Genomic DNA, 13644 nt, shown 5'->3' with positions numbered 1-13644 from the left:
TTGTAAGTCTAAAATAGGCAAATTGGATAGAATTTCTATTAATCCAAAAATGTGCTAGAACCTTGGCCAATGTGGTTTTCATGCTAAATGCATTAGTGTAGATCAATTTGAAATTCTTTGGATTCCTTAAGTAACTTGACTCATGTTGGCTTTCATTTGGTTTGGAGTAAGCACCACCCTTATTAGCACCTATAATAACCCCTTTGCTGTTGATATTTCCTCAAACTTAATTTTGGATTTTCTCTTTTTGTCTTTTCTCCCTGACCCTTTAGTAAATGCTAAAAATGCAAATAGTCTTAACCAAGTAAACACTGCTTGGAGAGAAAAAAATTGTATACGGTCCCAGTGACTCACTGCTTACAAAATCTGTGTCTACATTTATGCATGTTTTGTATCGTACTACTTGTAGAAATTTTATGCATGGCTTACTTTATATATCATTATTCTGAAAAAAAAAGAAAGCATTCCTTTTTAATAGTGTTACAGTGAAAGCAAGAATGAAAGCAAGAAAAAGAGAGTGAGCAAGACAGAGGGCTTGCTCTTTTCTGAAGGGCCCAGAGTCTCCAGCAGCAGAGACATTCAGAAAAGGAGGCACATGACCTAGAGGCAGTGGCCTGCAGGCCTAATCTACATTTGGTATTGTACAGTAATAGCTGTGTGACCACAGGCAAGTCAGCAAACCTCTCAGGGCTTTGGATTCCTCACCTCTAAAATAAAGGAGCAGAGCTACACAGATCCCCCTGTTACCTGTGACCTCTATGGGGGATTGCAGTTCTGTCCATTCATGGCTCATGCCTGAGCTCATTCAGCTTTGCTTTCACAGGGACTATTTGCTTTCACTTTCTTTCATTGCAACGATGGTGAAAATTATGGATTTCACTTATTTTCCTCCTGTGTTAAGGAAAAAGCACGACAGGCACAATGCAAGTGTCCACTGATTTCCTGATCCTACTTTATTTCATCTCCTCTAAACATTGTCGTAACTCACTTACAGGCCTTTCCCTTTGAAAACTCCTCTGTGGCAGTAAATATTCACATGCTGCCCTTGCCTACTTGTGCTTCACAGAAACAGTTCTATGAATTTGCTGGTTTTCTTTGCATGCGTCAGTCCTGTCCAATTGCTCCATAACATCTGACATTTCTCTCCCTCTCTCCCTCTCTGCCTCTCTTTTATAAAGGATTGAGTTGTGTTTTATCCTCTAATCCTTTCAAAATACTGTGTACCTTTCTAAATGTTGGCAACCCCCTGACAAGGCAAGGGAGATGAGAAGGCTGGAAACCACATCAGAAGGGTCTGCTAAATCTGTTGTGACAACAGGGAAGGAATGCTAGGACTTGCTTTACTTAGGTCTGAAAGCACCTTTGTTATATTTCAGAGGAAAAAGAAAAGAGGGTGGAGGCCTGGCAGTGTTTAGCCTGTCCCCTCTGCCTGTCAATCACATTAACATTGAAGAAAAAATAAAAGATTAAGGAAAAGTGGGAGCAAAATCTAAAGGGAAAGACATAAATAAAAGAAGCATTTGCATAGCTCTAAATATCACAACTGCCCTATCTCTCATACACTGAGATGATTACAGTGAAAAAAGATGACTAATTTGTGCCTGGAGGAATGTAGCTGAGGTCACCAAAATTGGATTCCTGGCTTCCATCTTGAAGATTTTTTGAATACTGAATGCACTTTAAAGAAAAGATATATTCAGGAATTTTTTTTCCTTGCTTGCTTCGTAAGAGGCTCATTTGCATCAGGTTGTCAAGAGTTATGACATTTAATGTTATTAATGTCACTTCCATTATTCCACTGAATCTCAGCTGCCTTCACCTACAAAATGTAAATGTTTCTGACTACATGACCATAACTAGAGACCCCAAGGAAAGGGAAAACAGAAACCCAGGCCTCTGTACTGTGGGTAGGCTGACTTGCCAGTTTCCGGTGTCATTCACTGCCATGAGTTTGAAAATGAATTCATTCAAATGTCAGAAGTATTACACACACACGCACACACACACACCATGCACATACACACAGAGGTATTTTTATTGTAGAAATCCAATGTATTTTAATAAACACTTGGAGCTAACCTCTTTAGAAGGAATTGTGTCTGGGTTGAACAAAGAGAGAAAATTTACTTCAGTGAACCAATAGCTGAGCCGAAGAGGGCCCCAAACTCAAAGATAGGAAGGACAAATGTTGGAGGATGGTGGACCCATCCTTTTCTACAGAGTTTAATGCAGTGAGAATTATTCTATTATTGAATTCTAAAATGGCTTCATGTTATTTACAGAAATGTATTAACTGGCATATGAAATAATTTTGTAATGTAACCACATCATTAAAAATTATGGTTTCTGTTATTTTAACTTGGGAAATGCAAATGATGACTTTTAATATAATTATATTTCATATTTGAATAATCTGAAAGTTCAAAAAAAAAGATTTAGATAGTGCCCAATCTTTTAAAATTATCTTTAAAACTAAAATTCAATTCTGAAATAAAATAGTTTAATCTATAACTTTTACTTTTATTATAAAAATTTCAAAACTACAGAAAAGGCAGAAGAATAATACAATTACCTCGATTGCAAAGTTAGCATTTTGTCTATTTTTTATATTTACCTTTTTGAAATTTTTTAATCTCTTTCTCTATATCTATCTCTGTTTATGTCTGTGGGTAGATGATAGAGAAATATACATAGAGAGATGGATAAATGTCTTGTTAAACCTCACATACCCACATAGATCCAACATTCTATTATCACACTAGATAAAATGAACAATTCTTTAATATTAGTTTAACCCACAACATTTGCTCAGTTTTCTATTTTTTCCAAATGATTTGTAGAACTGATTTTATCAGCTTCATGTCTTTGCATTGAATTGCTGTGACTTTTTTTTGTTATTTTAAATACAGAATAGCCCTTCCTCTTCAAATTCTTAATTTTTCTTCATGATAATAAACTTTTTTAAGAGATCAAGGCTTATGATTACTTTTTAGTGCCAACATTCTGGATGTGTCAGATTATTTTCTCATGCAATCTAACTTGTTTTTGTAGCTCCTATATTTTCTTTAAACTCAAGGTTAGATCTACATTCATGGTCATTTTAGCAAGAGCACTTCCTGTGTGATATTACACATGTGAGATTTCAGTGTGTCACAAGGACCTCATGTCATATGGCCCTGTCATTATGATGCTAAATTTAATCACTTGGTTACAGTGGCAACAAACTTTCATCTAATGGATTTAGCATCCAATGATGATACTGCCTGCATAAAGAATTTTACTGGGGGATTGCAAACTTATTTTTAATTCTATTATTGCTTCTATATTTATAAATTGACGTTATGATGTAAGAATACCTTTAACTCATAAATGGGGTTTATCTATACTTCTATCTAAATTTTTTGAGGAAAGAATTAACACCTTCCATTTAAAATATATTCCTCACTGTATGGAGTTGATGTCATAGTCACCTGCAGTGATGGACAGTGAACTTATTTGTTTTTGCCACTCCATATATAATAAAGTAACATATTTTATTAGTTTGACGTGGTACAATCTATTACATTTATCATTTTTGGTTGACACCAATGATTCCCCAATTTAGCAAGTTAAAAAGGAAGAACAGGAAGTGTGTGCTAATTTTTGTCTTTTTGATAAAAGACTTTTTAACTGGGGTGAGATGATATCTCATTGTGGTTTGGATTTGCACCTCTCTGATGATTAGTGATGGTGAGCAGTCTTTCATGTAACTGTTGGCCATCTATATGTCTTGTTTTGAGAAATGTATTATCAGATAAATTGTGCATTCTTCAGGTGGATTATTAGTTTTTGTTTTTGTTTTTGTTTTACCATTAATTGTTTGAGTTCCTTATATATTCTGGTTATTAATCCTTTGTGAGTTGAATGGTTTACAAATATTTTCTCCTATTCTCTAAGTTACCTCTTCATCTTGTTGAACATTTTCTTTGCTATGCAGAAACTTTTCCACTTGATATGATCCATTTATCCATTTTTTTGCTTTTATTGTTTATTCTTTTTAAATATTACTCAAGAAATCTTTACACAAACCAGTGTCTTGAAACCTTTCCCCAGTGTTCCCTTTTAGTAGTTTCAGAGCTTGAGGTCTTACACTTAAGCCTTTAATTCATTTTGATTTGATCTTTCTGTATGGTGAAAGGTAGGGGTCTAGAGTCATTCATATGCACATGGGTATTTATTTTTCCCAGCACCGTTTGTTGAAGAAGCTGCCCTTTTCCCCATGCATGCTCATGATGCTTTTTTCAAAAATGAGTTGACTGTAAATGCATGGATTTATTTCTAGGTTCTCTATTCTCTTCCATTGGTCCACATATCTGTTTTCATGCCAGTACCATGCTGTTTTGGTTATTATAGCTTTGTAGTAAAATTTGAAGTTAGGTAATGTGATGTCTCCAGCTTTGTTCTTTTTGCTCCAAATGGCTTGGGTTATTCTGGGTCCTTTGTGGTTCCATATAGATTTTTTCTATTTCTGGGGGGATTTTCATTGGCATTTTGATAGGGATGTCATTGAATCTGTAGATTGCTTTTGGTCATATGGACATTTTAACAATATTGATTCTTCCCTTTCCTGAACATGATATATTTCCATTTCTTTGTGTCCTCTTCAATTTCTTTCATACGTTTTTATAGGTTTAATTATAGGGATAATTTATATTTTTTGTTAAGTTTATTCCTAAGAATTTTAATGTTTGAGCTATTGAAAATAGGTTTGCTTTCTTGGTTTCTTTTTCAGATATTTGCTATTGGCATATAAAAATGTTACTGATTTTTATATATTGATTTTGTATCCTGTAACTTTACTGAATTTGTTTATCAGTTCAAACAGGTTTTTTTTTACAGTCTTCAGGTTTTTCTAAATATAATATAATATTGTCTGCCAACAAGGATAATTTGGCTTCTTCCTTTTTAATTTGGATGACCTTTGTTTCTTTCTCTTGTCCCATTGCTCTGGCTTGGACTTACAGTACTATGTTGAATAAAGGCAGTGAAAGTGGGCATCATTTTGTGTTCTAGCTCTTAGAGGAAAGGCTTTCAGTTTTTCCCTGTTCAGTATGATATTAGCTCTGGGTTTGCCATAAATGGTCTTTATTATGCTGAGATATGTTCCTTCTATACCCAGTTCATTGAGAGTTTTTATTATGAAAGAATGTTAAATTTTATGGAATGCTTTTTCAATGTCTATTAAAATGATCATATGGCTTTTATTTTTCATTCTGTTGATGTGATGTATCACATTTATTGAGTTGCATATGTTGAACCATCATTGCATCCCTTGAATAAATCCTACTTGATTATGATGATATTTTTAATGTATTATTGAATTCAGTTTGCTAGTATTTGGTTGAGAATTTTTGCACCTATTTTCATCAGAGGTATTGGCCTGTAACTTTTTTTTAAAATGTCTCTCTCTGGTTTAGAATCAAGGAAAAGTTGGAATTATAGAATAAATTTGGAAGTAGTCCCTCTTCTTTAAATTTTTGGAATAGCTTGCATAGGATTGATATTAGTCTTTCTTAAAATGTTTGGTAGAATTCACCAGTGAAGTTATCAAGTCTTGGACTTTTCTTTGATAGGAGGCTTTGTATTACTTCTTCTATCTCAGTACTTGTTTTTGTTCTAGTCAAGTTTTCTATTTCTTCATGGTTGAGTTTTGGTAGAATGGATGTATCTAGGAATTTATCCATTTCTTCTACATTTTCCAATGCATTGGTATATTGTTTCTTATTATAATATTTAATGATCTTTTGGATTTCTGTGTATCAGTAGTAATGTCTTCTTTTTAATTTATTTTATTAATTTGCGTCTTCTCTTTTGTTAGTCTAGCTAAAGATTTGTTGATTTCCTTTATTTTTTCAAAAAAACTTAATTTTATTCATCTTTTATAATTTTTAGTCTCAATTTTATTTGTTTCTTATCTGATCTTTATTATTTCTTTTTGTCTGCTAATTTTGGGTTTGGTTTGCTCTTGCTTTTCTATGTTGTTTAATCTGCATCATCCCTTTTTTGATGTGGATATTTATTGTTATAAATGTCCCTCTTAGTAAGACATTTTCTGTATTCCATAGGTTTTGGCATGTTGTGTTTCCATTTTCATTTGTTTCAATAATTTTTTTAAATTTTCTTCTTAATGTTTTTAATTGACCCAAGCATCATTCAACGACATGTTATCTAATTTCTGTGCATTGATGTCTAATTTTACTTCATTTTTGGCAGACATACCATTGATATAATTTCATTTTATAGAATTTTTTAAGTTTGTTTTTTGTCCTAACATATGGTCTCTTCTTCAGAATGTTCCATATTCTAAGACAAAGAATGTGTAATTTTTGCAGCCGTTGGTTGAAATATTTTGTAAATATCTATTAGACCCATTTGGTCTATAGAGAAGATTAGGTCCATTTTTTTAAATTTTCTGTCTAGATGATCTGCCCAATGCTGAAAGTGGGATGTTGAAGTCTCCAACTATTATTGTATTGGATTCTATCTTTCTCTTCAGCTCTAATAAAATTTAGTTTACATATTTGGGTGCTCCGTCACCCAAAGGTGCATATGTATTTACAATTGTTACATCCTCTTGCTGAATTGACCCCTTTAGCATTATATAGTGATGTTATTTGTCTCTTTTTATATCTTTTGTTTATACATAGAAATCTATTTTATCTGATATAAACATAGTTACTCTGTTTTTTATTTCATTGCATAGAATATCTTTTTTATCTCTTCATTTCTTGCAAGCAGCATATAGTTTCTTTTTTAAAAAATTTATTCGGCCACCCTATGTCTTTTGATTGGAGAATTTAGTTCATTTACACTTAATGCTATTGTTAATAGGTAAGGACTTACTACAATTGTGTTATTTGTTTTCTGGTTGTTTTGTTAGTACTCTCCATTTCCTTTCTCCCTGTCTTCCTTTGTGTATCAGTAATTTTAGCTTGTAATATGTTTTGATTTCTTGTTTTTTATATTTTGTTTATCTATTATAGGCTTTTGCTTTTTAGTTAACATAAGGCTTGCAAGAAAAACATTTTATAACCAAATATTTTAACTGATGACCGCTTAACTCTAATTATAAAAAAAGCCAAACAAACAAGTAAAGAGATGTAAAAAAAATACTCTGCACTTTAACTCCAGTTCCTTATATTTTGACTTTTTGTTGTCCCTATTTATAATTTTGTATTGCCTTTCTCTTAACAAACTGTTGTAGTTATGCTTTTTTGACTGGTTTATCTTTTAGTGTTCAGGCTAAAAATATGAGTGATCTACACACCACCATTACAGTATTGGAGTATTCCATTGATTCAGATGATTACTTGTTGCACATTAGTGCCTTTATCCTTCAGATTGAAGAACTTCCGTTAGCATTTCTTATGAGACAGATCTAGGTATTAATGAACAGTTTTTGTTTGTCTGAGAAAGTTTTCATTTTTTTCTTTTTGTTTGAAGTATAACACTGCTGGATGCAATATTCTAGGCAGAAAGTTTTTTTTCTTTTCTTTTCCCAGCACATTGAATATGTCCTTCTGCTCATTCCTGGCTTGTATGGTTTCCCCTTAGAAGTCTGATGCCAGCCATATCAAAGTTCCTTTATCTTGTATTTGCTTTGTTTCTCCCGCTGCTTTTAGCATCCTTTCTTTGTCCTTGACTTTTGAAAGTTTTATTATTATATGACTTGAAATAGTCTTATTTTGGTTGAATCTACTTGATGTTCTTTGACCTTCTTATACCTAAATATTCATATCTTTTTCTAGGTTTAGAAAGTTCTACATTACTATTTATTTGAATAAACTTTCAACCTTAATCTCTTTCTCTATGTCTTCTTTAAGGCCAGTAACTATTAGATTTACTTTTTTAATGTTGTTTTCTAGCTCTTATAGGCATACCACTTTCTTTTTTATATGATTTCCTTTTTTCCCTCTGGCTATGTCTTTTCAAATAACCTGTCTTTGAACTTACTAATTCTTTCTTTTGTGATAGGAATCTTGCTATTGAGACACCCTGATAATTTTTTTTCAGTTTGTCGATTGAATTTTTTAGCTCCAGGATTTCTGTTTATCACTATTATTATTATTATTTTAATCTCTGTGTTAAATTTCCCTGATAAAATTCTGAATTTCTTCTCTGTACTATATTGGGGTTTATTGTGCTTTCTCAAATTTGTTGTGCCATTTGAATTCCCTGTCTGAGATGTCACACATCTCCATCACTCCAGCATTGGGCACTGGTGCCTTATTTAGTCGGCTTGGTGGATTCTGTTTTTCTGGATGTTCTTGATACTTGTGGATGTGTATTTATGCCTGGCATTGAAGAGTTAGATATTTAATTCAGTTTTCACTGTCTGGCCTTGTTTGTACTCATACTTCTTGGGAGGACTTTCTCAGAATTCAAATGGGCTTAAATATTGGTACCTAAGCTTGCGGTTACTGCAGCTGTTTCAGCACTAGGCGGTGCACTAAGCTCAAGTATGCTAAGATCCTTGCAGATGCCTAGCTGCATATCCTTGGTGGATCTGGGTTAAGATAAAGGATAATTCCCTGGGTCCACAGATCAAGTCCTTTGCTCTCTTCCCTCATTTTCCCCAAAGCAGAAAGAGTCAGTACATTGGGCTGCCTGCAGTTGGGGTAGGGGTGAAGTAGGTAATACAAGATTGTTCTTCCTACAGTCTTCAATTTGTCTTTCCTTGTTATCATGTTAAAATCAGATATTGTGATAGCTCATCTGATTTTTTTTGTTGTTCTTATGAAAGTGCTTTTTTGTTTCTATTTGGTAGACGATTGCTGGAAGGTTCTCTTTGTCCTTGTTTCTCTGCTTCCTGTCTTGTATCTCTTTGACATGGTTCTCATTTGTCTTTGAACATATTTAACTTTCCCTGTTGTGGTTAAAATTAGCCTTCGTCAAAGGAATATTGGCTGAACAGTATTAAAGTCAGCACTAGATGTGCTTATTGCTACAGGAGTCATAACTCCTAGTCTGCTTTAGTCAAAATGTGCTTGGGAAGATATATATGTTTTATAATAAATTATAAAATTATATTTCCAAACAAAATGTAGCATTAGAGAGTATTGCTGTTAACCTTTTTATTTTTTACTTTTATCTGTTTTCTCTTATATTGCAAATCTTGGTTCATAATATCATTAATGTATTTGCTTATTTGTCTCTCTCACAGTCTTCAGAGAATAGTGCCAAAATTATAATACCATTATCATCACTGAAAAATAGTCTACTGAGTGAAGTTTAAAATTCATTTGTAGTTCCTCTGAGTCTTGAAATATATCTCATTGAAGATATATTACCAGAATTATGTGTTAAAAATAACTTGAGATATTTCTTATCTGTGTGTTCGTGTTAGCCATCTAATATGAAATTAGGGTAATTTGCTTTCATTACATTTAATGAGTAATGTTTCTTCCTGAAATATATTTTAACTGTTAATATGTAAAACATTGACAAAGGCTAAAAATATATTGAGGCTTGGAATATTGGCTCACTTCTGTAATCCCAGCACTTTGGGAGGCCAAGATGGGTGGATCATTTGAGCTCAGGGGTTTGAGACCAACCTGGGCAACATGGCAAAACCCCATTTCTAAAAAAAAAAAAAAAAAATTTAGTCAGGTGTGGTAGTGTGTGCCTGTAGTCCCAACTACTTGGGAGATTGAGGTGGGAAGATTACTTGAGCCCAGGAGGTCAAGCCAGCAGTGAGCTGTGATGGTGCCACTGTGCTCCAGCCTGGGTAATAGAGCAAAACCCTGTCTCAAAAACAAAACAATGCATTCAAAGGTATACTTACAGATATTTTATATTATCCCTACCTACCCAACTCCAGCTAGAGGTGACTATTTCTATTTGTATTGTGTTTTTATTTCCACAGTTTTTTGTTTGATTAGCTGTTTGTTTGTTTTTGTTTTTTGTTTTGGCAAAGATAGGCTAAAGTATGTTTATTTTAACCTCTTTTGTTGTATAAAATGCAACATAATAACCATGCCACTCTGTAACTTTATTTTTAAACTACATATGTATTCTGAATATCATTTAAAAATTATATGTCAGTTTTTACACTAGCATAATATTACATTGGGTGAATTTTTTTAGAAATAGTCTTTTATTTATTTTTCATTCATTTCTGTTAGTATGTTTTCTGTCAAGAATCTGAGAGCAACTTGATTTTTTTATTTGCTAGTAACTTGGTCTTTATAATTGCAGGTTAAGGTTTAAGTTTCTATTGCAATATGTTTTACAATTAATGTTTCTGGGTCAAAATTTTCAGGTGTATTATGAGCCTCTCTCAATGTGTAAATTTAAGTTTTATTTCAAGAAAGTGTGTGTGTGTGTGTGTGTAACTATTACTGTTTTAAAATTAATTTTGCTTCACTGTTTCATTTTTCCTCAAAAGAAAAGGGTTAATACTGCAGGAACTAATTGCTCCAATTATACCTCTATTGGAGCCTCTTTACGTAATTTCCACACCTATTCTTTTCGGATTCTTTTGATAACATACTTAATTCTTTCTTATTTCCTCAGCTTTTTTACTCATATTCTATATTTTTAATACTACATTTCCAGTTATACATGTCCTTCTCAACACATTGTAATTTAATCTTAAGGTTGATTTTTTTGTTTGTTTGATTTTTCTTTTGAGATAAGGTCTCACTCTGCCACTGAGGCTGGAGTGGAGTGCTGTGGTGTGATCACAGCTCACTGAAGCCTTGACATCCCCAGGCTTAGGTGAACCTCTCACTTAAGCCTCCACAGTATCTGGGGCTACAGATACATGCAACCAACAACCTGGCTAATTTTTTTTTTTTTTTTTTTTGAAGATGAGGTTTTTTCATGTTGCCCAGGCTAGTCTTGAACTCCTGAGCTCAAGCAATCCAGCTGTCTCAGCCTCCCAAAGTGCTGGTGTTATCGGCCTGAGCTACTACAACCAGCCAATCTTGATTTTAAATACATATTTTTCCTTTTTCCAACTTCTTTCTGATACTGATGAGCTTCCACTTTGCATTTTCCTTTTCTTTAGTCTAGAACTATCATGAGTTTTTAAAATTTCTTCTTCAAGATATTTTTAATATTTGCCTTTACATGAACAATCACTGAATTTTAAAATTTAGTTGTTTTATTATTGTTTCCTGTGCTTTACAGCTGTTTTGATTGTGTGTTTGTTTGTGTGTATGTGTGTGTGTGTGTGTGTCTAATCTCACATTCCAAAAATTTTTGAGCCTCACTTTTTCTTTTTTCCTTTTATTTTTTTACTTTTGTTATTGTTGATCTAGATCACTTTTTTTTAATCTTGCTGTGATGTAGCTATGTTTTAAAATAAATGGACATGTTGACTTGTGTCTATCTTTTCCTGGTTCTTCGTATTACCTTGCTTCACTTGCTTCATTATTTCTCTTCATCACACTTAAAGGCCAAATCACAGGATACCAAAAGTGATTTTTTATACTGGTAAGAACAATTGATCCAAATATATGAAAGTCTTTAATATAAATGTGCTTAAAAGTATAATTTTGAAATTATAATTGAACAAACAGGATAAGGGGGATAGGTGGAAAATAAATTTCAACTAGTGCTTTGATGAACAGGTATAGTAATATTAAAAGAACAAAAGTAAGAAAGATATAAAAAGTATAAATAACATGGTCAATCAACACTTTTATCTAAAAGTTTAAAAATGTATACTCAATAAGTAAAGAATACACATTTTGTTATATTTTCAAAAATAGACCATGAATCGGACAACAAAAGAAGACTCAATGCATTCTAAATAATTAGTGTCCTAGAGTGTTCCCCAACCTCACAGCCAACAACAATAACACATTTTCATACATTTGGAAATCACTAAGCCCATTATTAAGTAATCCTGAGACTACAGAGAAAATAATACCTGAATTCTGAAAACAGTATAGCATAATGATAAACAACTTTAGGCATGTAAGGTTATGAGCATACATTTAAAATAAAAATTGGAGCTTTTTTTAACTTTAAATAAATTTTTGAGAATAAAATGGAAATCTAATTTTAAAAAACTAATCATCCCTCTAAACACCTAGGAAAAACATACACTAAAATAAAAGGATAATAAATTTAAGTACTATAGTCAATTTTAAGAGAGAACAGAACAAAAAAGATTAAAATGAAAAAGTGATATTATTAGCAATACTAACTAAGAAGATAATGAATGCAAATAAACAGAATTTTTAAAAGGAAATGACTAGAGAGGTAACATAGATATAATAGTTTGCTCCAAAAATAGCAGAAAAAAATAATGGCTTATTCCTTCTCCTTTTACAAATCTCCCCAAATGATCAGCGATAGAAAGTAACCAATAAGAACAAACAAAAAACAGTCAAGCCCAACAAACTAAGCCTGTTCATTTCATCATCTCCCAGCAATCTCACGTCTATAATTTTTCTTTCCTTGTAGATGGGACCACAGAGCAAAAACACACCAGCCATGACAATTCAAGTATTAAATTTCCATATATATTGTCTTTTTCATTGTAAAATTCCAAAAGAACACCTTATACTTTTATACCATGTTCAGAAATTTGATAATTAAATAAATTGCACCTTAGAGTTACAGCTGTTCATTCTATTTATTTAGCAAATATTTACTAAGTGTCCACCACTATTGTTTTAAGTACCACCTGTTCAGTGAAAGAAGCTCAGATGAGGGTCCTATCCGTATAAAATGTACATTTCAGCATTAGAGTCAGGTAATACAAAGATGAACAAAACATTTCAAGTGAGTAGTGCTATGGACAAAATAAAAGAAGGGTTTGGGGGAGAGATGGATGTGTGTATAGGTGTGGGTATTAATTTAGGGGAGGTCTTGAGATGAGACTGAAAAGTAGTGAAGTAAATAACCAGAGAATGGAAGATATGCAAGTCCAAGAACTAGATGGGTCCCAGCAGATGCAGGTCCTCACAGGGCCATGTATCAATTGCACCTATGGGCAAGTAATACAGTCTTGATTACGATGAGTTCAATACATATGGATTAGTTTTACCAGGTAATCGGAAGTCTGAAGTGGAGGTAGATAGTTTTTGGTGTTAATTTAAAGGCTCAAAAGTGTCAGCCACTAGATTTTATGGAAACCTAATTAAAAAAACTAATCATCCATCTGAAAACCTAGGAAAAAACTTATGAGTAAACAAAGAAAACATAATAAATTTCAGAACTATAACCAATTTTAAGAAAGAACACAAAAGTTTAAATGAAAAAAGTTATATTAGTCTTAATACTAATCAAAATTGTATCCCAGACAGAAAAAAGGGAAGAAAGGGCAACCAGGGTGCTGTAAATCTTGCATCAGCAAAGTCAAAATTCTCTCAGAACTTTCTAGTAGAATTCTGTAGGAGAGTGTCCTTTTTGGTAGAAAATGCTTAACAGAGTATTTAAGTGTGATGGGGCATCAGGCCAGTCAATTCCTCCCCAATTCATGAAAAAAAATTATTTAAACCATACTTTTAACTTTTCTTGAGGTTTGTAATTGCTTTAAATTTTAAAGGAAAACAATAATAATCATGCCATATTACCCTAGGAATTAAAGATGCTTCTTTGTTTTAGCTACCATTTCAGAATTTTCTAGCCTGTTAGGGGTATGTTCTT

This window comes from Pongo pygmaeus, chromosome 4 (assembly GCF_028885625.2).
Source record: "Pongo pygmaeus isolate AG05252 chromosome 4, NHGRI_mPonPyg2-v2.0_pri, whole genome shotgun sequence".
Taxonomy (NCBI): Eukaryota; Metazoa; Chordata; class Mammalia; order Primates; family Hominidae; genus Pongo; species Pongo pygmaeus.
This window is presented reverse-complemented; position numbering follows the sequence as displayed.